The 21,202-nt window shown below is 43.1% G+C and overlaps 1 pseudogene; it reads left to right on the top strand.

Annotated features, from left to right (window-relative positions):
* Positions 1–391: 391 nt before the first annotated feature.
* Positions 392–20,970, top strand: LOC134380822 (GTPase IMAP family member 5-like; annotated as a pseudogene).
* The last annotated feature ends 232 nt before the right edge of the window (positions 20,971–21,202 follow it).

Genomic DNA, 21,202 nt, shown 5'->3' with positions numbered 1-21,202 from the left:
CAACTTATAAGTCCAAATTCCAAAGTCTCCTCTGAGACCAAAAGCAAAAGTCCTTCCAACTGTGAACCTGTAAAAGTGAAAACCAAATTTATCTACTGCTAAGATACAACGGTGGAACAGACATTGGGTACATGTTCTCATTCCAAAGGAAGGAATAGGCCAGAAGAAAGGAAAACCAGGTCCCAAACAAGTCTGAAACCCAGCAGGGCAGACATTATATCTTAAACTTCCAAAATAATATTCTTTGACTCCAAGTCCTGCATCCTGGGCACAATTGGGCATCTGGGCCCCCAAAGCATCAGGCAGCCTTGTTTTCACAGCTCTGCCAGGCACAGAACAGTGGGCCCCTCTGCTGCTTGTGGCTTTTCCAGGCCTACGATACACATTACCAATGGTCCGGAAGTTCTGGGGTCGTGGCAGCAGCCCCCCTGCCTTGGCTCTACTAGACATTTCTCTGTTGCGGGCTCTCTGTGGGGGCTCCGACCCCACTTTTCTACTCAGCAATGCTCTAGTAGATGACCTCTGTGGTGGATCTACCCCTGTGGTAGGTCTCTGCCTGGGCTTCCAGGCTTTTCCATACATCCTCTGGAATCTGGGTGGAGGCTGCCACACCTCCACTGCTCTCACATCCTGCCGGCCTGCAGATTTAACACAACATGGACACCACTGAGGTTTGGGGCCTTTACTCTCCAGGGCTGCTGCACAAACCACACTTGGGGCTGCTCCAGCCAGAGCAGCTGGGATGCAGGGAGCAGGAACCTGAGGGCAGCTGTGCCTCAGGTCTGTCCTCCAGGACAACTCAGTCCTTCTAGGCCTCAGGGCCTATGATGGGTGGGGCACCCTTCCAGGCTTCTCAAATGCCTTTGCCACCATAACTCAGAGTAGACTGTTGGAAGTAGCCTGCAGTGTCCTTAATGCTTTGCTGCTTGGAAATTTCTTCAGCCAGGTGCTCTGGTTCACAACTCTTAAGTCCCACCTTCCACAAAGTCCAAGGGCACGGACACAATGTGGCCAGATAGTCCCAGGCGGTCCTGCGCCCACCCCCGTTTCTTATGTGGGACGGTATCTGGTATCGGGAGAGTGTTGAAGAGTTCATTGAAGTCACCAAATATGAAACGGTTCCGCATGTGTGTGGGTGACCAGAGATAATGTCAGACAAGTAATGGCCTGAAATTATGAAGGAGCATTTTCTGAAATGCGCGGCAGTCGCTGGTGCATCTACAGGTGCTACAGGTGCATGTAAAAGATCCAACTACAGAAGGAAAAGACGGAGATGCCCCGCCCTGGAAGCTCAAATCTCTGTCCTTCCCTTTTTTTTTTTTTTTTCTAAAGGCAAGAAGATTCTGGTTCCCAAGGGAAAGCTGGTTTAACTCATGTAAGATAATAAATAATGTGTTCGCACAGGTTCGGAAGAGGACGCCCAGTCCCTGCAGGAGCCCAGGCTGAGGCTCATCCTGGTGGGGAAAACAGGCGCAGGGAAGAGCGCCACAGGGAACAGCGTCCTGGGACAGAGACGGTTCCTCTCCAGACTCAGGGACACGTCTGTGACCAGAACCTGCACCGTGGCCAGCGGGAGGTGGGCCAAGTGGCACGTGGAACTCATTGACACCCCGGACATTTTCAGCTCCGAAACCTCCAAGACAGACCCGGGGTGCGTGGAGAGAGGCCGCTGCTACCTGCTCTCCGCCCCCGGGTCCCACGCGCTGCTCCTGGTGACCCAGCTGGGCCGCTACACCGCGCAGGACCAGCAGGCGGTGAGGAAGGTGCAGGAGCTGTTCGGGGAGGGCATCCTGGAGCGGACGGTATTTCTTTATTTCTATTTCTGAGCGTAATGAGAACGCTTCAAGGGGAGTCAGTGTCTGTAAATCAGACAACTCCTAGTTAGGAGGTGCAGGCGCCAGGCGGCAGCCACGCTGGAGAGCCCCAGTCAGGACGAGGGGGAGAAAGGGAGTCGTGCACGGGCGCCCTAGGGTGCTGGCCAGCCCCAGGGGGGAAAGGTGGGGTCTGTGCTCATGCGCACCAATGCTGTGTCCTGCAAGTGTCGCAGGCTTAGGGTGGGTGTGGGCGTGGACAGAAAGGTTGAGGGCGGTGGTGGCCACTGCAGTGAGTTAGGCTCTGTGAAGGGTGATTGGGGAAAAATCCATTCGGAATTCGCACCTTCAGCTTCCTTAGCCCTGCTGGGCCCAGGGAGGGCCCCGAGGGAGGGATGCCTTCCTTTGATGAAGCCAGAGGGGGCACCAGGGAGGGGCTGGTGTTGGGGGAGGGGGCAGTGTCCTGGGTGGCAGCATATGCCCCTGTGCAAGTGGCCTGAGGGTTGCTTACAATGGGGCTGATGTTAGCCTGCTGGTCTTTACTTTTTACATTGTCTCATGTACTGTGTGTCCGCACGTGCCCTCCAATGTTTGTCTACTTATAGTTTCTGTCTCGTCTGTAAATGCAAATGTAGTTTTTTAAATAAACAAAAGTATTATGGTTTTTAAATTCTTTTGTGGACCTTAGCATGTGGATAGCTATAGCTGGGTCAAAGGCAGGCTTGACCTCTGTGAGTAAAATGCGCTATTTTGGGTATGGCTTGGGCTGGGGGAAGGGGCACAGCGGAGCGAGCAGATGCGCGGTGTGGCCCGCGGGCTTGTGTTTGAGAACCAGTACCTGTGTGCTTGCCCTGGAACTGTCCACAAGAGGGGTTCAGGTTTTTCTTGAAATGTACACGTTAATATTAATCTTTATAGTTTTCATGTATAATGAAATAATATGGATGAACACTTTGTAGATTAAATAACTTAAGAATATGTTACAGAAACCAAACATCTGAGAGGGAACTTTTTGTAATAAATACACCATATTATTGTGTGTTTACAGAGTTGGGGACTAGCAGAAATAGAAAGCAGGATATGATTAAATGTCAGATACATTTATTAAGTGCAATCAAAGACGTATTTGTTTTCTAAAACATTGCTACGTTCTAATCTCCAGGTCTAGAAAAAGGCAAGTGAGCTCATTATAGTAATAAAGTGTGAAAGACTCCTCATTTTCTTTTATCCTTTTAAATATCATTTAATATTACACATGTAATATAAGATTGATCATAAAACAAAAGGAACAGGAAACAGAAGCTGTAGAAATAGTAGTGTAACAATTATGCTAATCATTTACTGCTTAATATCATATGATATTACAAGTTAACGAGGTTTGACTTGTGTCTCGATGAACGTATCTGCTCAGGTCTCACTTTAGCTAAGATTCTACACGAGGTCTGGAAAGATACATATTTAGACCTCAGAGATCTAATTCTATTCTGAAGAAACATCTTTGTAAAATAAGATTGTAAATCTCCAAATAATGAAAAACTGCAAGACTTAGTTTAGAAGTACTTTTGCTCTGGAGAATTTGTGTCTTTTTAGTACATTACACAATACAAAAATGACTACGACACTTTTTTGTTATTTATATTACTGAGTTTTTCAAAATTTCATGGCAATGTTTTGACATTTGGCTATTCACAGAATTTTCCTAGACAGCTGCCATAATAGGATATGACTACACAAAGAATAGCACTAAATTCTCAATTATTTATCAGTTGGCTAGGAATGAGGAGACAAGTTTGGGTGCTTGATGATTATTAGTGCAAAAATATTGTAATGATAATGGCACATGTTTATATAAAATGCAAAGGGGGGACTAAATGACATCACCAATGTGATTCTCAAAATGTGCGATTGTCTTTGAATTTGAATCATATATTATTAGAGAACTTAAATAGTTTTCCCTTACAGTCAAAAACATTTCTTTAGAGATTTTCTTTTTCAGATACTTTGATTATGACCTTTTCATCTTTATATTCCCACCACACAACATGTAAGTGCCTGGCATGTAAAGTGGGATCACGAAATGTTTGGAAAATGAATGCTGAAATTGACTTTCCTGTATTCCTTTATACTAAGTTCCTAGTTACGAGACTTTGACAATTTTCTCATTTCTCTGCCATGAGTAACAGAAAATTCTGTCATGAAAGCATGTCATTGTATTAATGGTATTCTCCTGCTCTAAGAAAATCTACTTCCCTTCAAACCCTCAAAGTTACCATATTTCCAGGCTTTTCTGTGTATTTTATCCTTTTCTCCTACTATAGAAGAGCTGTATCCATGATTACACCCAGTAAAGTCTTCCTTTAGGCTGTGGCTTGAAGGACTACCACCCCCCCCCACCATAGCTCAAGGTTAGGTCCTTACCTCACTTATGTAATTTGGGTGATTTGATACCATAAATCAATTTTATGTTTAAATAGCAGCACAAAACAGCACCACCTTCTGTAGGAAATGTTTTCTTGCTAACTTTAACCAGGCACAGGATCAAAATAATATCCAGTATCTCAAAAATTGTATATCCATGTGAATAGATATTCATTTCAACATGTCTCCTTTCACCTCTTCACCTTTTATTTCCACTTCAAGAATAAAGTATCTGGATCATGTGCTGATGACGTTTCAGTTCATATTTCCATGCTATGGTGCCTGGCTCAGCTTTCATTTCACACAAAGAGGTTTATATCTGGCTTGCTTCTGAGAGCCAGTGTTGCCCATGATGAACTTTTGGAGCAGGAGGTTTCAAGCAATATGCACCTTCTTACATGTTCTTATACAATACTCAGCACCTAGCTCACATTATAGCCATGCCAGATACCACCGCCCCTTCTAGAAATTTGCCTATGGATTAAATTCCCCAGAAGAGGAATTCCTCTACATTTTGGGGGAAGCTAGACCAGGGCTATGACTCAAAGCCCTTTCTGTTCCTGGGAGTCTTCATCTAACAATGATAATGTTGGCCTTTTGTTATACAACTAGATTTGTGCATGCTTATTCTATCAAGAATGATTTTAGTGAGATTTTTGTTAATTTTTTCCTTACCTGTTTAGTTCTTTAAGCAGTTATCTCCCTATGTGATGGATGTTTTCTTATAATTGCTAGTTTGAGTCTTAATTGTCTTTGTACTTCACTTTTGCTCACATTATTTGCCTAATTCTTCTTCTTTTTTAAATATTTTCTTTTCCTCCTTAGAGTTCTCTTCACATACCATTAAGTTTGGGCACTTTGACTCCATTTTACTTCTAAAATAGAATTAGATTGTGCATATCCTCTTGATTTACTACATCTGAAGACTCCCAGAATCTTTTCTTCTTTAGGCTAAAAAGGACCCGAAAGTACTAACTTCTCAGATGTAAGCCATCCTTCCTGCAGACATGGAGTGGCTCACAATCCTGCATTAAAAATGAAGTCTGTTGGGAGAATGACCTAACACCTTGAGCCCCCAAGTTTCCTACAAACACTTCCTGCTCAATGCAATGCGGAGCACTAAAATAAGACCACATTCCCAAGGAAACATAATACAGTGAGAGAGCCAAGAGAAACAAAAAGCAATAAAAACAAAGACTTGAGATATTCAAATTATCAGATGCAGATATAAAATAAGCATGCTTACAATATCAAAAAAAAATTTTTTTGAACAATCTTGAAAACATCTCAGTGAAGAGGAAACCACAAAAAGTGGCATGACAGATTTGCAAGCATACCAAATAAAACTGTGAGAATTGACAGACAGAATGTGGCGGTTGTCAAACATGCCATCCACATCCTGTGCTGTGGAAGTTTAATTGGTAAGTGGCCTGCTGCTGCCCCTCTGGATCCATAGCCATGTTTGTGCCAAGGATATGCCTCACTGCAGACTTCTCGCAGCCAGTGGCATAGCACACTGGCATGGTGGGGTAGAGAGGCTCCTAACAGCAAGACATGAGATTCCTCTAACCTATGACTTGGCTCAAAGATTCTCCATCAGCTTAGCTGAATCTTTCCTGGAACTGCATTGCCCAAGACTCTTCCTAACCAAACCTCCTTCCACTCCACTCTCCCTCCACAGGTGTCAAACCATGTGGTCTGAAGGCTGTCCCTGCCTCCACCTGCTTCCTCTTCCATTTCATTTCTTGTACAACTAATCCAGAGCTGGTGTTTCCTTCTTGGCAAACCTGAAATAATATATGACTGAAATTCATAACTCAGTGGGTAGATTAACAGATTAGACAGCAGTGAAGAGAAAGTCAGGATAGAAGAAAATCTAGAATGCTGCCCATAGATACCAAACAGATAGACAATATGGAGAGAGAGTAAGAAACATAGAGTACACAGTGAGAAGTTTTATACTTTGATCTTCGACCTCAAAGGAGAAGAAAACAGGAGTTAAGGCAATATCTGAAAATGCATATGCGAATTTTCCAAAATAGATGAAATATACCAATCCACTACTTCAAGCAAAGCAACAGAGCAGAAAAAAAGACATTGCCTTTAAAGGGGTGCAAATTGAACTGACAAGTGACATCTAGAAAGAGGCAGAAAACTCTGTTCTGTACATCTAAGTACTTTTACAGACACAAGGAAAAGCTTGGATGCTGTGATAGTTAATTTTATGTGTCAACTTGACTGGGCTAAGGGATACCCAGATGGCTGGTAAACAACATTACTTCTGTGTGTGTGAGAGGGGTTTCCAGAAGAGATCAGCATGTGAATCAGCAAATCAAATGAGTGAAGAAGATTCACCCCCACCACTGTGGACAGACATCATGGGACCCATGGACGGCATGAAGAGAACACAAAGGCGGAGGAAGGACAAATTGACTTTCTCTTGTTGAGCGGGGCCATCATCTGTCTTCTCCTGTCCTTGGACATTGCAGCTCCTGGTCCTTGGGCCTTTGGACTTTTGGGCTTAAATCAATGACTTCCACCCCTCCTCTGCCCACTCCTTCCCACGACCCCACAGCACCTGGTTCTCTGGCCTTTGGCCTCAAACTGGGAGTTACACCATCAGATCCCCTGGCTCTCAGGCCTTCAGACTTGGGCTGAATTACACCATTGGGCTTGCTGGTTCTCCCGCTTGCAGACAGTATGTGGTGGGACTTCTTGGCCTTCATAATCACATAAGCCAATTCCCATAATAAATCTCCTATTATGTATCTCTCTATATAGACTTATTGTTTCTGGGTTTTTTTTTTTTTTTGGTTTTTCTGTGTTTTTTTGGAGAACACTGTCTAGTACAACTGCCATTGGGAGGATTGTTGGAAACACTGAGAAAGCGCAGGTACATGGGGTGTGCCTAAGACTGTGGTTATACAAGACCCACAGAGAATGTTGCCCTGCCCCACCATATGCCTGGAAAACACCAATTAACAAACCAACCAGCCTATTACAGAGGAAGGCCAAAGCCTGGAAACTCCCTCTGTGAAGTGAAATTGTGCAGAGATGACTGTAAACTGAGGGTGGATGAAACAAGAATACTGAGTAAAGCCCTGTGGCATTTCAGTCCCCACCCTAAATACCAGTCAACTCTAGAGAAATCCAAAGCCTAAGACGCACTGAAGGTAACCATGGTAACAACCCCAACCCAGCTCAACTCCTGATTGGATTGACCCAACCCCCACATTAACGGCCTGATGGAAGTAGAGGCATGCCCATTTCCAGGCATAAATACTACTTATCTCGGTCTCTCCTGCCCTACTAAACGTGATGTTTTCAATTTAATAAAATTCTTATTCAAAAAATTAGAAAAGCAAGAGAAAATAACCCATACCAAAATACAAAACAATCCACAGAATTGGACTCAGAAATGATTCAGAAGTTGGACAGAGATGTAAAATAATTATTACTAATATGTTAAAGGGTTAAGGGGAAATGTGGATAATGTGCATAAAAAGATGTGGGATTTCACTAGAGAGATGGGAATTATAAGATTCAATGTAAGTATGAGAAATAAAAGACGCTCTGTCAGAGATAAAATATTCCTTAGGGGTGCATCGGTAGACTTGACACATCTGAGGAAGGAATCGGTGAATTTGAAAACACCTTAATAGAAATTATCCAAAATGATGATTTAATGCATGTTAACAAATGACTAAGAGAGAGGAGATCAATTGTACACATCACAAAGGTATTATTGGATTTTGCAAAGATGAACATGTTGATTGCCCTGAATAGATCATCACACATTGTATACATGTATTGAGATATAACTCTGTAACACCATAAATATATACAATCAACATGTTTCAATTAAAATTTTTTTCTTTTTCTTTTTATTGTATTAATTTTATTTTTTTAGTTTTATTTTATTTTGTGAATATACAATGTGGTTGATTATTGTGGCTCATCATGGAAACCTCCCTCCCTCCACCATCTCCCCGCTCCCTCCCAACAAACTCCTTTCTGTTCACTTGTTGTATCAACTTCAAGGAATTTTGATTATTGTGTCTTCTTCCCTCCCTAAGAATTTTTTAAAAAGGAAAACATTACCTGTAATGGAGCTTAGGAATTCTATCAACATTTGGATTGACCAGATCTTGTGATTTTAAAAAAATAATAGAGATAATATATTTTATTCAAAGTAAAAAAAAATCTGAAATGAGCAATAGGAGACAAATAAATAAGAAAAGATAAAAAAAAATTAAAAAATTTTAAAAAACAGAGAAGAAGGGCCGGCCTGTGGGTCACTCGGAAGAGTGTGGTGCTGATAACACCAAGGCCATGGGTTCGGATCCCTATATAGGGATGGTTGGTTGCTCACTTGGGAGAACGTGGTGCTGACAACACCAAGTCAAGGGCTAAGATCCCCTTACCAGTCATCTTTTAAGAAAAAAAATTAAAAATTAAAAAAGTAAAAATAACAGAGAAAAGAAGAATATCCAGGAGGTACGAAACAATATTAATCAGTTTAACAAACATATCAAAAAAGAGAGAATGAGCAGAAGATATATTTGATGGGGTCCTTGCTGAGACTTTTCTAAACATAGTGAAAGGCACCAAAACAACAGATCCAAGAAGCACAGAGAGCCCCTAACAGGATAAATACAAAGCTAAGAAAAAATCTAGGCACTTCATATTTAAGCTGTCCAAAACCAAAAATGCAAACAAAACCTTAAAGATAACTAGGGGGGAAGGCATTATATGAGAAGAGTAAATATTAGAATTGCAGTTGATTTCTTGTCAGAAACTGTAATTGAGAAAACAATCGAATGGCATCTTTATATACTAAAATACAAAACTGGTAACCCAGAGTTCTATAAGGAGCAAGAATCTTTCAAATACAATGATGAATAAAGAATATCTGACTAACAGAAGCTGAAATAATTAATTGCGAGCTTACCTTCAATCAAGAAATTTTAAAAGAAGTTCTTCAGGCAGAAGGAATACATATGATACCAGACAGCAATTCTGATGTACACAAAGAAATGAAAAGCCTCGTAAGTCGCTTTTCAGGGTTTTGTAGGTAAAAATGAAGGTTAAATATAAAAGAAATTTTTCTTACATTTTATAGCTCTAACAGATAGTTAACTATCTCCAACAAAAATACTGATAATATATTAGGGAAGTTAAAACTTATGTAAAATTATATGTCAAAAATAACATAAAAGATGGGAGGACAAATTGCAAGTATACTATTATTGTAAGTTTCTTAAACTGTATGTGAAGCAGTGAGAGATTTTCATAGATAGACTGTGATAAATGCTCTAAAAATTCCCAAATAAAATGCAGAAATTTTCAGATTGGCTAAAACAGCAAGTCCAACCATACACTATCTGCAAGAAACCCACTTTAATTATAATGACTGTATTAGTTTTCTATGCCTGCAGAACAAATTCCCACAAACTTGGCAACTTAAAAATACACATATTTATTATCTCACAGTTTCCGTGGGTCTGGGATGGCTTAGCTGGGTCCTCTGCTCAGGGTTTCACAAAGCTACAGTCAAGGTATTGGCCGTGCTGCCATTTCCACCAGGGTCCTTTTCCAAGTTCCTCCAGACTGTTGACAGAATTCAGTTCCTTGCATTCTAGGACTGAGGTCCTGGACTCCCAGAGACTTCCCCCTCTCCATAGGAAGTTTGCAACATGGATGTTTGCTTTCTTCAAAGCCAGCATGAGAATCATGGCCACCCAGAATAATCTCCCTTTTGACTAAATCAAAACCAACTGATGAGGAATCTTCATCACATTTGCAAAGTCCCTTCACTTTTGCCGTGTAAAGTAATCATATCAGTGGCTTCTATTTTATCCACAGGTCTTCCCACCCTTGAGGGTAAGGGATTATCCAGAAAATAAACACTAGTGGAGGGAATCTTGTGGCCCACCTTGAAATTTTGCCTACTTGCAGAACAGGAATATTGTCAAGGATAAAAGTAAACATTACGTAATGATATATGTGTTATTTATCAGGGAAACATAACAATTCTAAAAGTGTTCGCACCAAAAATGTTTCAAAATACATGAAGCAAAACCTGAAAAAACCAAAAAAATTAATAGACAAACCCAAAATCATACTTGGATACTTTAAACCTTCTTTCTCAGTAATGAATAAAACATGGAAACAGAAAATGCATAAGAATACAGAAAGCACAAAATCAAATACATTTCCCTTAAGTTCAGGAAAAGGCCAGGATGTCCCTCCTGGCCACTCCAATTTAACATTGTAATAGAGATCCAGCCAGTGATGGGAGGAAAGGAAAAGAAATAAAAACCATGCAGATTGGAGAGGAAGTGATAAAACTGTTTTCATTTGCAGATGACATGATTTGCTATGTAGAAAATCCCAAAGAATCAAGGGAAAAAAATCCTCGAACTAAATCAGCTTAGGAAGCTCAGAAAATGGAAGGTCAACATGAAAAATCAATTCTATATTTCTGTACAATAGTGATGAACAACTGGAAATTGAAATTAAATCATTAGTACCATTTACTGTGCCATTTATATTATGAAATACTTTGGAATAAATCTAAGATTCTTATGCTGAAAACTACAAAACATTGGTGAGAAAAATCAAACAGGACTTTAATAAATGGAGAGATTCACCATGTTCATGGATCAGAAGGTTCAATATTACGAAGATGTCAATTCTCCCAAATTAATCTATTTATTCTGACAGGATTTGGGGGTAGATATTTACAAGCTGACTTTAAAATTGATATATATATAATAAACCATTTTGAAAAAGAAAAAGTTGGAGGAATCACACTTCTGATCAAAAGATTTACTATAAAGCTACAGTCATCGTGACAGTGAGGTACTGGTGAAGGTTAGACATACAGATCAATGAAACAGAACAGAGTCCAGAAAGAGACCCATACATGTGTGGTCAATTACTTTTTGAGAAGGTACCAAAGTAATTCAGTAAAAAGGATAGTCTTTCCAAGATATGCTGATGGAAAATTATATATCTATTTGGGGAAAAAAAAGAATCTTGACTCATATCTCACACCATATATTAAAATTAACTAAAGTGATCTTCTTAAAACCACTTCTTTCCTCTAGACCTTAGTCTCCTTATCTGTAAAAGGGGGTGAAAAAGAAAAAGAACTAGTCTAGATGATCGCTGGGACCCTTCACGTTCTTGTCTTTCACTTCTGCAAGACTCATTTCTTCACTGCACTGAACTTTCCAATGGCTGATGTGCCTGTGCAAGTCTCCACAAGGCTGATGGCAGCAGAGGCAGTGGGTTTTGTAGAAAAGCCACAGGAGGCCATGGCCCATTATACGACGTCTCATGTTGTCACTAAACTATTTCTAACACCTTTTATGCAAACCAACCCCATTTGCCATCTCAGCTGAGGAATCGTTTTGCATCTACGTTTTACCTTTGCCCGGTGCTGCCTTTTCTGTTCTCCAAAGAGGCTGATAGGCAGCCATGGTGGGCCTGCCTCAGGTTCCCAGGACAGAGAAGCATCCCCAGGACAGGAACCCCCATGGCCCGATCTTGCCAGAGACCATGGGGCAACAGGGAGCTCTGTTTGGGTTCAAATCTGACAGAATCTCCCGACTGTATATAAACCCTGCTGGTTCAGGAGGGGAGGATCCAGAGCTTGGGGTGGGATAGGTTAAAAGATGGCATGCACCCTAAGAGGCATGGTCATGTCCTACAGAGGTGTCTGTTGGGAATTCCAGGGCCCCATGATGTCCAATGTTAATAGTAGTTTCATACAGAAGGAAAACAAGACCCAGAAAGTACTACTTGATGTATTAGACTTTTTTCTTCGAAAGTAGAGCTTCCCAGTTTTTTCATGTCAAGGTCCACGTGGTAGTGTTTGTCATAGCACAGCGTGTAAACAGATGAGGTCGCCCTCAGCCAGGGGCTACTGACATGGAGAACTGAGGTGGCCAGGAACAGATAAAGACCTACTTTCAGCCGTGACTGATCATGCTTCTACTATTCAAAGAGCCCTGGTAGAGAAGGAAATGGAACACAGGAGGCTGGCAGGTGGGAGGGGAATTATTAGTCACTCTCTCTGTGCAGGCCGAAAGGGGGGTAACCTTAGTGTCAAACGGAAAGATAGTGCCATTTCCTAGGTGTCCCAAGTTTCCTTGGAACTTCATGGATTGTTGTAAATCTGAACTGAAGAATATAGAGAGGTCTAGTCTAGTCTAGAACATTCTGTACTTTCTTATCTGGATATGGGCAAGTTTCTGCAATTCTGCATTCTGAAACTAGCCTACTAACTAAGATTGATCTTCTAGCGCTAACTATAACTACAAAGGCGGTAATGATGGAATAATTAGAGCACTTAAGTAGTGTATTTATTAATTTATTCAATAAATCTTTTTGAGCACTTTCTAGTGCTTCTTTCTAGCGAGAACCTGATTTAAAGATAGCCACAGACCTCAAAAAAGCCATCATGAAACCTCATTTTCATCAGGGACCAGTTGACACATTTCATTATTGACTCTCTTGAGCCACAGGAAGACCCCAGGAACTGATTAGGACTCTTAGAGAACAGGAGAGCTCAAAGCAAAAAAAGAAAAAGAAAAAAAGAATTCATCCTTAGCTGGGGTGTCAGGAGCACATAAATAGAATGTTTGCAAATCACATCAAACTAAGGGTGAAGAAGGGAAGGAATTTCAGAAAGTTGCTGCCAGTCCATACAGGCCTGGACAAGCTATGTGTGACAATGGTGCTGTCAAGTGCTCTTACTTGAGTACTAGTTATGGTTTATGCAGTGGGTTGCATCTCCCTGGCTCACCATAACAAGGTGAGGTCTCTATGTTTGTAATTTCTTAGCTGGTCACCTGTGATGTGAACCACATTCTGGTTTAATGTTTATTTAATAATAATACTGTTTCCTTTCTCTTCTACCTTTGTGGAGAGGTTTTCTAGGTTGGTGGGAGATTGTTTGACATTGTTTTCCCCATCAAGTTGTAGACTATTGTTCTGATGGGACACTAAGTCTGGCTTCAAACACCAACAGAAAGGAATGTGGGGGCCTCTGGGGCATGGCCGGCCTCTGCCTGAGTCTCTGTTGTTTTCTTGATCTCATCTTGTGACATAATTGTTTTATGGTCTCTGCTCTAGCCTTAAATGTGCAGTCAGTTGAAAAACAGAGGTGCTGTCACCCTGGTCCCAATCTCAGCCCCAATAAACTGACACATAAACTCCACAACATCCCTCTGGGGCTAGATCTGTCACATGGCAGAGAAGGGGCAACCAGCACAAGTGGTGTCTTGAGCCCAGAGTCACGTACTGAGAGGGGCTTGTCCAGGCCTCTATGGACCGGCAGTGCCTTTCTGTCCCTGGTTAGCAGGAACATTGTAGAAGCTGAGCCAGTGAGAAGGGGCCCAGGGGTGTCAGAGGAGCAGGTGCTCCTGCCACGGGATCTGAGGAGCAGCTAGTGCCCCCCAAACTTTCCAGTCATGAGGGGTCATTTCTGAACTCAGGTAGTGGGAGAGGTCTGTCCTTCCCTTCATGGCCTCTGCCTGCAAACACTGCTTACTCTAAACAGCTGTGGGAAGGAAATAGGAGGGTGCATAAGCCCAGGACAGGCTCTGACAGGAAGCAGCCCAGTAAGGACGCAGCACAGCCCGTGCCCTTGTCTGGTTTTCAGGGTCCTCTTTACAATGAGTTTCCAGCTGACCAGGAGGGTGGAGGTGGTCCCAGTCTGCAGGGGACGGGGAGCACTGTCCACAATTTTCTTCTCCTGCTGCTGAGCCCTGGAACACTCGGCCTGAACAAGTGGCCCCTCCTTAACTGCATCTTCTCAGCCTCCCCCGCCTGCCCAGTGAGCTGCCTCCCCCAGCACAGACCAGGCAGGGTCCCCTCACTGTGCCACTTAGCCTTCCTGAGAGAGGACCAGCCCACCAGAGCCAGCTGACGAGGAGGAAAGAGCCCAAAAGCTGCTCCTGGTAAGGAGAATCGGGTTTATGATCAGTGACTTTGGGGGTTGGAAGGACCACAGTGTAGTCATAGCTGCTCATTTCTCATGTGACCGTACACAAGTTACCCTAGTGCTGGGCTTCTGGTCAGCAAAACAGAGCAGTAACTGAGTGTCACTGGCAACAGCAAGTGCATTCTAGTGGAGCACAGCCTTAAAAATCCTGCACCCATGCCCTTTCCCTGGGCGGTGGGCTTCTCTATCTCGCTGCCAGGTACTTAACCCATCTGAGCTTCATGAAACACTCAAGGAACAAAGCTGGACAAATCCTGTTATCCTGTTGGACAGGTAAGTAAACAGTGGGTGATAGACCTCCTCAAGCCTCCCTAGTGAGGTAGGGACATGCTTCTGAATTTTACCATCCTAACTTCTCCAGCCCACCCCAGCTCTATTTCCACTGGAGCTGGGATGCACTCTCCTGTCCTGTCCATGGATATCAGAACTCGAAAGTCTCCAGCTTTTAGATTCCAAGACTTCCATCAGCAGCACTCTGGGGCCTTTGGCTTCAGACTGAAAACAACAGAGGGGTCTGGGAGTGGAGGATGGGTTCTTGGGGCTCCAATGGGCAAAGGGGGACCACTATTTTCCCACTAACCTGAATCTCATGTTCCAAACAAGACTCCTCAGTGCACGTTGTCTTATGACTTTGATCTTCTGAAAACCACCCTATTTTCCCCCAAATACTTCACACGCAGACTCACGTTCAGGGCACATGGGAACAATGCCTTTGTCAGTGAAGCCCCATCTGAGATGTGTCATGGAATCCCAATGACCAAACTGCAAAACATGTGACTCTGATACCTAGAGATAGGGACTAGGCAACATGGGCTAAGAAGATCCTTATGAACAAGAAAGCCTAGAACACTCTTATCTTTCCAAAAGAGTATGAAAGAGCCTGTTTCTCACAATTTGATAAGTAAAGTATCACCAAGACAAAACCAGGTTCATACAATTTCCAGACTAGGATGTACATTATGTTAATTGCTTCAACCTCCTGCCTAAGCGAGACCCTCCTAGAGTCCCTGTCAGAAGCTGGCTCTATCTTGCCTACACACTGCCTGCCAGTCCCTCATGACCCCTGGTCCCATTCTGGAGAAGATTTGTAGAATTTTTCCTTTGGAGAAGAAATCTACCTCCATTCTCAATTCCCCCACTTTCGCCTGCCCTGCAGATCAACACGTATCACATTTCTTCGGGTATTCAATGTGTCCCCCGGTGTTTTCCTAGGCTTTATTCAGTCCCTTTGATTTCTTGACTGAGACTCATTTTAGCATCTCCATTTTTATCCTTTCTGACTCACCTCTGGACACTTTGTCATCTGCCAAAAAATCCATTCCTCAATGGGACATAAGTCTCTCCTTGCGGCCTGATCCGCTCAGAATTTGGTTCAGGGGAACTGTTTCTGCTGTACTTGAGGTAACGTAACTGAGTTTGACTGGCTTCTGTGACAGCCACACTGCTCCATTTGGGTCCCACTGAGAATCAAGTTGGGTAAAAACACCAGATTGTTGTAAACTGAAATACTTCAATTCAGAGCAACTTCTGTCCCCTGTAATTTTACCTTTGTATCATCTTTTTCAGTTTTGTGCTTTTTGCTTGTTTTTTTGAGAATGTTCACTGAAGATTTTGTAACACAATTCTCTGTGTTGGTTTTAAGGCAGGCTTTCAGTCTGTTGACTTCAATTTGTGTCCTGACCATGGGACGGCAGCATTATATGTGATGTTCCAAAAGGCTTCTGGATTTATTTGGGATAATCTCCCCCTCCACAGTGAAATCAAGGAGAATGCACAGGAAAAATGAGCCATTTGTGGGTTTTATATACATGGCAGATGTGTGACCTTGGGTATTTGAGGTTATTTGAGGTTTAGTTTTCTAATATTTTAATAGAAATTTTAATATCAGTCTTGATCACATCACAGGGAATTTAGGAGGATGATTCAAATAATAGAAATAAACAAAATAAGTCACACAGAAAGATAAATACTGTGCATTCTCACTCTTGCACACGCTAAAACAGTTGATCTCATGGAAGTAGGCAGTAGAATTGTGGCTCCTAGAAGCTGGGAGGGGGCGGAGGGATAGGGAGAGGTTAGTTAAAAATGGTTAAACGGGTGCACAATTACAATTAGATAGAAGGAATAAGTCCCAGTGTTCTATAGCACTGTATGCTGACTATAGTCAACAACAATTTATTGTATGATTTCAAAAAGCTAGAAGATTTTGAATATTCTCAACATAAAGAAATAACAAATGTTTGAGGTGAAGATACGGTAATGACCTTGATTTGATCATTACACATTGTGTGCACATACCCAGATATCACACCATACTCCATATACATGTACAGCTATTATGTGTCAACTGATCATAATAAATTATGATTTTTTTAAAGTGGACATGAAAGAACTTTGAAAACTATAAACAGCTGTACAGAGGATTATGGTGAAGTTCACCCTCATCACCACACGGTCATTGACCTCTTTCCTACATCAATACATTGACTCCAAGCCTCAGAAGATGTCATCTAAAGTAGAAAAGATGTTAGATTATTTGGGCACTTTTAGCAAAGGCCAGGGTGCAATTTTCCAGAGACCAGAACGGTGTGTGGGAGGTGGTGATGCGGAGAATGATGCTCATCTCTGGGCGTAAGGAAAAGAAAGCAGGGAGGGACGGAGCGGGGTGGAGAGGGGAAGGCAGGGGGCAGGAGAGGAGAGGCAGGAAGCTGTCTTAATACATTCCCATAATGTGGATGGGAATGGATGCTTTCCCCTCAGAAGGCCCAGAAAACTTACTGAATGAATAGAAAATATACAAAAGAGAGAAATGACAGAAGCAACCTGAATAGCAAATACACATGAAAACTGTTCTGAATTTGATGGTAATCAGTCAAACTTAAGTTGAAACCAACTACAACATCCTCACTTTTGCCCATAATGGGAACAAAAAATGAGAAGTGGAATATCACCACCTGCCTGTGAAGGTTTTGGGAATTGTCATATATGTGGCTAGTGTGAAGATGACTTAGCACAGCCCCCTTGGGGTCTTATTTGGCAAATATCTAGTCAGGTGCGAATTGTGTATCCTGGATAAATTGCTGCACTTGTGCACAAAGAGATATGTATGAGGATGACTTTGCAGCGTTGTTCATGGTAGCAAGCAGATATTTTGGAACAGCTCAAATGTTTGGTAGTAAAGAATTGGAAACAATACTACATAAATAATTCCACTTATGTAAAAGTTTAAAATATAAAAACAGTACTACATATTATCTATAGGCACATACGTACGTAAAAGTGTAAATACACAAATAGAAATGATACATTTAAACCTCAGAATATTGGTTGCCTCTAAAGGGCAGAAGGAGAGGAAGACTGACTGGGAAAAAAAAGATGTGAACTACATCCGTAGTGTTTAAATATTTTCAATCAAACAGAATAGCGACAGTAAAAAGGCCAAAGCACTCGCATTTGTTAATTGCAAATGATGAGGTTTTTTTTATTATTCTGGGTATTTCTTCACTTAAAAAGTTCATGTCATTCCTACAGCATCTTCCAAACTGAATAAATACAATGCAGTGTGGGAGTGTGTCTTCATTCTGCAGAAGTTGCATATCACATGCTTGCCTTTGCGAACACCAACAAGAATGACACAACTTCATGCCTCATTTAAATGAAACATTTATGCCAGTCCAAGTGCCAATTTCTGGTTAAATATGCTGGGATACAAAAATGGTACCTACTGGGAGACCGAGACCTCACAGCCAACCAGGAAAGACATACAGTTAAAAACTGAGCAGGAAATGGTTTTATTCTGACTTTGTCCTGCAGGTTGGTTCTTTCAGTCACCACACCACCTGCTCTCCAGCGCCCGCGCCCAGGTGTTTAGGTGCCCGTGTCCGTCATCTGCCACTGCTTCCTCTCACCTCAGGCCTTGAAGGAGTCCTGGATCCCAATTCCATCCTCCCATTGGAAAGCACGTTGTACTTTCTCTTTGCCATTGGAACGTCCATCTGACACAAAGAGTTTCTGGGAAATTCCCAGTACTTCACACAAAACAATGTTATCTACAGCAGAGCAAAATCTGTTGTCTGTTCTGGCAAGTTCGTTTACTTTGGTTCCCATAAAAAAAATTAATGACGTCCCACTCCTCGTTCTGTAGAAGAATGATTTCTTCATTTCACACCTTTCATGTTGAGGGGAGACAGTCAGCTGATTTTTTTCAAAACGTTTCCTGCTTCACTGTATGCTGAGGGGAAAAAAGCAGCAATGTATCCTGTTAGCATGACTCAGCATCTCCTGGTTTGCTTAAAGGTATTTACAGGCATTTGAAAGTGAAGTATGAGTTAGAAAATTAGCAATGGAAATGGATCATCTAAGGACAATTATTCTTAGTTATCCGAATTGAGGTGTTCTCGGGACCAACCAGCTTTGGTCATATGGCCACTTGCTCTTTACTCCTTTCCTGTTTTTATTCCAGAAGAGAATGGAAGGGTTCCAGAAGCGCGGATATGGAACTATGGCTGAAGGTAAGAAAGCCTCAAAGTTCTCAAGAGCTCTGGACACTTGGGAGAGAGTGACCAGTTTCCCCTTACCTGTCCCCCAGCTCAAAGGCAGTGACAGAAACCCAGATATTTTAAACTGAAGAAGAAAAAGGCAACTATCATTTGTTCTTTACCTTCCCAGCCCTCTTGTGCCTGGCCACACTTCTGTCATCACCTGCTTGTGCGCACACACACGCACGAGCACACACATGTGCAACACACGCGCACGCACACACTCACGACAGTACAATGTACTTCCCCACACAGGGTGTGTGGAGAATGTGGAAAGAAAACTTCAAGTCAGAGGCTGGAGGGTCTGGAACCAAATTGTGAATGTTTTTTCTCTTTCCTTGTCTGCTGTCAGGTGAAAAAAAGGAAAAGTTTCCCATAGAGATTTAGTAATTGTGTTCACTATGAAACACCCCAGAATACTTAAGAAAAGGATGGACCAACACATGGTAAAAAGAACAAAATGATAGATTGTTAGAAGCCTAAAATGCACTTGAAATTCATTCAGTTCATAAGAACTCTGGAAATGGCCAGATTCTCACTCCCTTCATGCTTTGAAGATTTCAGGCCTTGCTCAGTGTCACCCTCTCCAACACCACTTTTGTTCCAATTTCCTGTGCTTCAATCAGCCCAATAGATGCTCTTTCCAATACACGTGCTTCTAATGGTCTTATCTCCCATCCATCTTCAGTCTTCACCCTAGGGTTATCTCCCACACTCTGTCCTAACATTAACTTTGACCTTTCATCCTCTCGACTTCAAGCATCCCACTCCCCACGCAAAGAATGCAGACCCGAGGACATTCAGCTGGCCCTTGGTGAGGGGTCACCTTAGCTCTGCCATAGGAGGCCTCCTTTCCCCTCAAGGTTCGGATGAACGTGCTGAGCAGGTCTATGCAAGAGTGCCTGGGGATGTGTGAGTGAACGAGAAGTGGGCATATTTTCTCATTTGTGACTCCTCATCCCCTGCCTCCTTCTAATCTCACAGCATTTATTCAGCAGCCAGTTCTCCAGGGGACAGGCCTAAGCGCCATCCAGGGAAAAGCACAGGGAGCACTTTTCGTTCAGAAAACCTGTATTTGCCCTGATCCAGATGAAATGCTGGGTGCATCTCCTTAGTGTAGCAGCTCTGACCCCTGGCTGTGGGCCCAAGCATGGGCTTCCAATGCGGGTGTCCTACAATCAAGAACTGCTTAAAGTTGTGTGCCAAACTGTGTATGCATTTAAATACACCTGTTTTCCAGGGATTGAAGGTTTATAGCATTCATGAAATACCCGTGAACTGGAGGAAATATCCATGACCTAGAAGTCTTAAGAATCATTAATTTAGTAAGACACAATAACTTCTACTTTTTATAGGTGGAGTGAAAGTTAACCATTCTGCAGCATCGCCCTCATTGAGGATCCTCCTGGTGGGCAAAACAGGCAGTGGGAAAAGTGCCACCGGGAACAGCATCCTTGGCCAGCCAGTGTTTGAGTCCTAGACAAAGTCCCAGGCCGTGACCAGGAGATGCCAGGGGGAGATAGGCATGTGGGCTGGGAGGAACATTCTGGTGGTCGACACGCCCGCCCTCTTTGAGTCAAAGGCCCACACCCAAGAGATGTACAAGGACATAGGGGACTGCTACCTGCTCTCCGCCCCAGGGCCCCACGTGGTGCTCCTGGTGACCCAGCTGGGGTGTTTCACGGCCCAGGACGTGGTGGTGGTGAGGAGGGTGAAGGAGGTCTTTGGGGTAGGGGTCATGAGACACATGGTCATCCTCTTCACACACAAGGAAGACCTAGTGGGTGAGTCCTTGAATGAGTATGTGGCGAACACGGACAACCAGAGCCTGAAGGGCCTGGTGCAGGAGTGCAGGAGGAGGTGCTGCGCCTTCAGCAACCGGGCGGATGGGGAGCAGCGTCGGGAACAGTTGGTGACGCTCATGGCCGTGGTCGAGAGGCTGGACAGGGAGCACGAGGGCGGCTTCTACAGCAACGACCTCTTCCTGGAGGCCCAGCTGCTACAGTGACGCGGGGCCTGTGAGGAGGACTCCAGGCTGTACCTGGCCAAGGTGAGCGGATAGCTGCACAAGCAGGAGCGGGAGCTCGAGGAGGCGGACAGGCCCTGGGCGGTCGCGGCGCTCCTCAGACTCCGAGACTGCGTGGTCTTGCACTATCAGATTTGTGGTGTTGTCTTCTGGTGCAGCTGACGTTTCCTTTTCATTTTTCTGTCCATCTTTTATCATTTTTAATTCCTTGTATTTAAGAGCATTTTCTTAAGTATCAGCTCATGGTTTCCTTGTTGTAAGTATCAGCAATTCACGAATGGATTCTCATGGTGTGCAGGGGTCACTTCTTGCTGTCTGTGAAGTCCCCATTTCCCCTTTCTCCTGTGGCGTCTGGTTTGATTCAGGCCTCCCACAGGGAGCTGTGTGCCTGCCT

Source organism: Cynocephalus volans, chromosome 6 (assembly GCF_027409185.1).
Source record: "Cynocephalus volans isolate mCynVol1 chromosome 6, mCynVol1.pri, whole genome shotgun sequence".
Taxonomy (NCBI): Eukaryota; Metazoa; Chordata; class Mammalia; order Dermoptera; family Cynocephalidae; genus Cynocephalus; species Cynocephalus volans.
The sequence above is the reverse complement of the archived record's forward strand: the minus strand, read 5'-3'. Positions and strand labels throughout refer to the sequence as shown.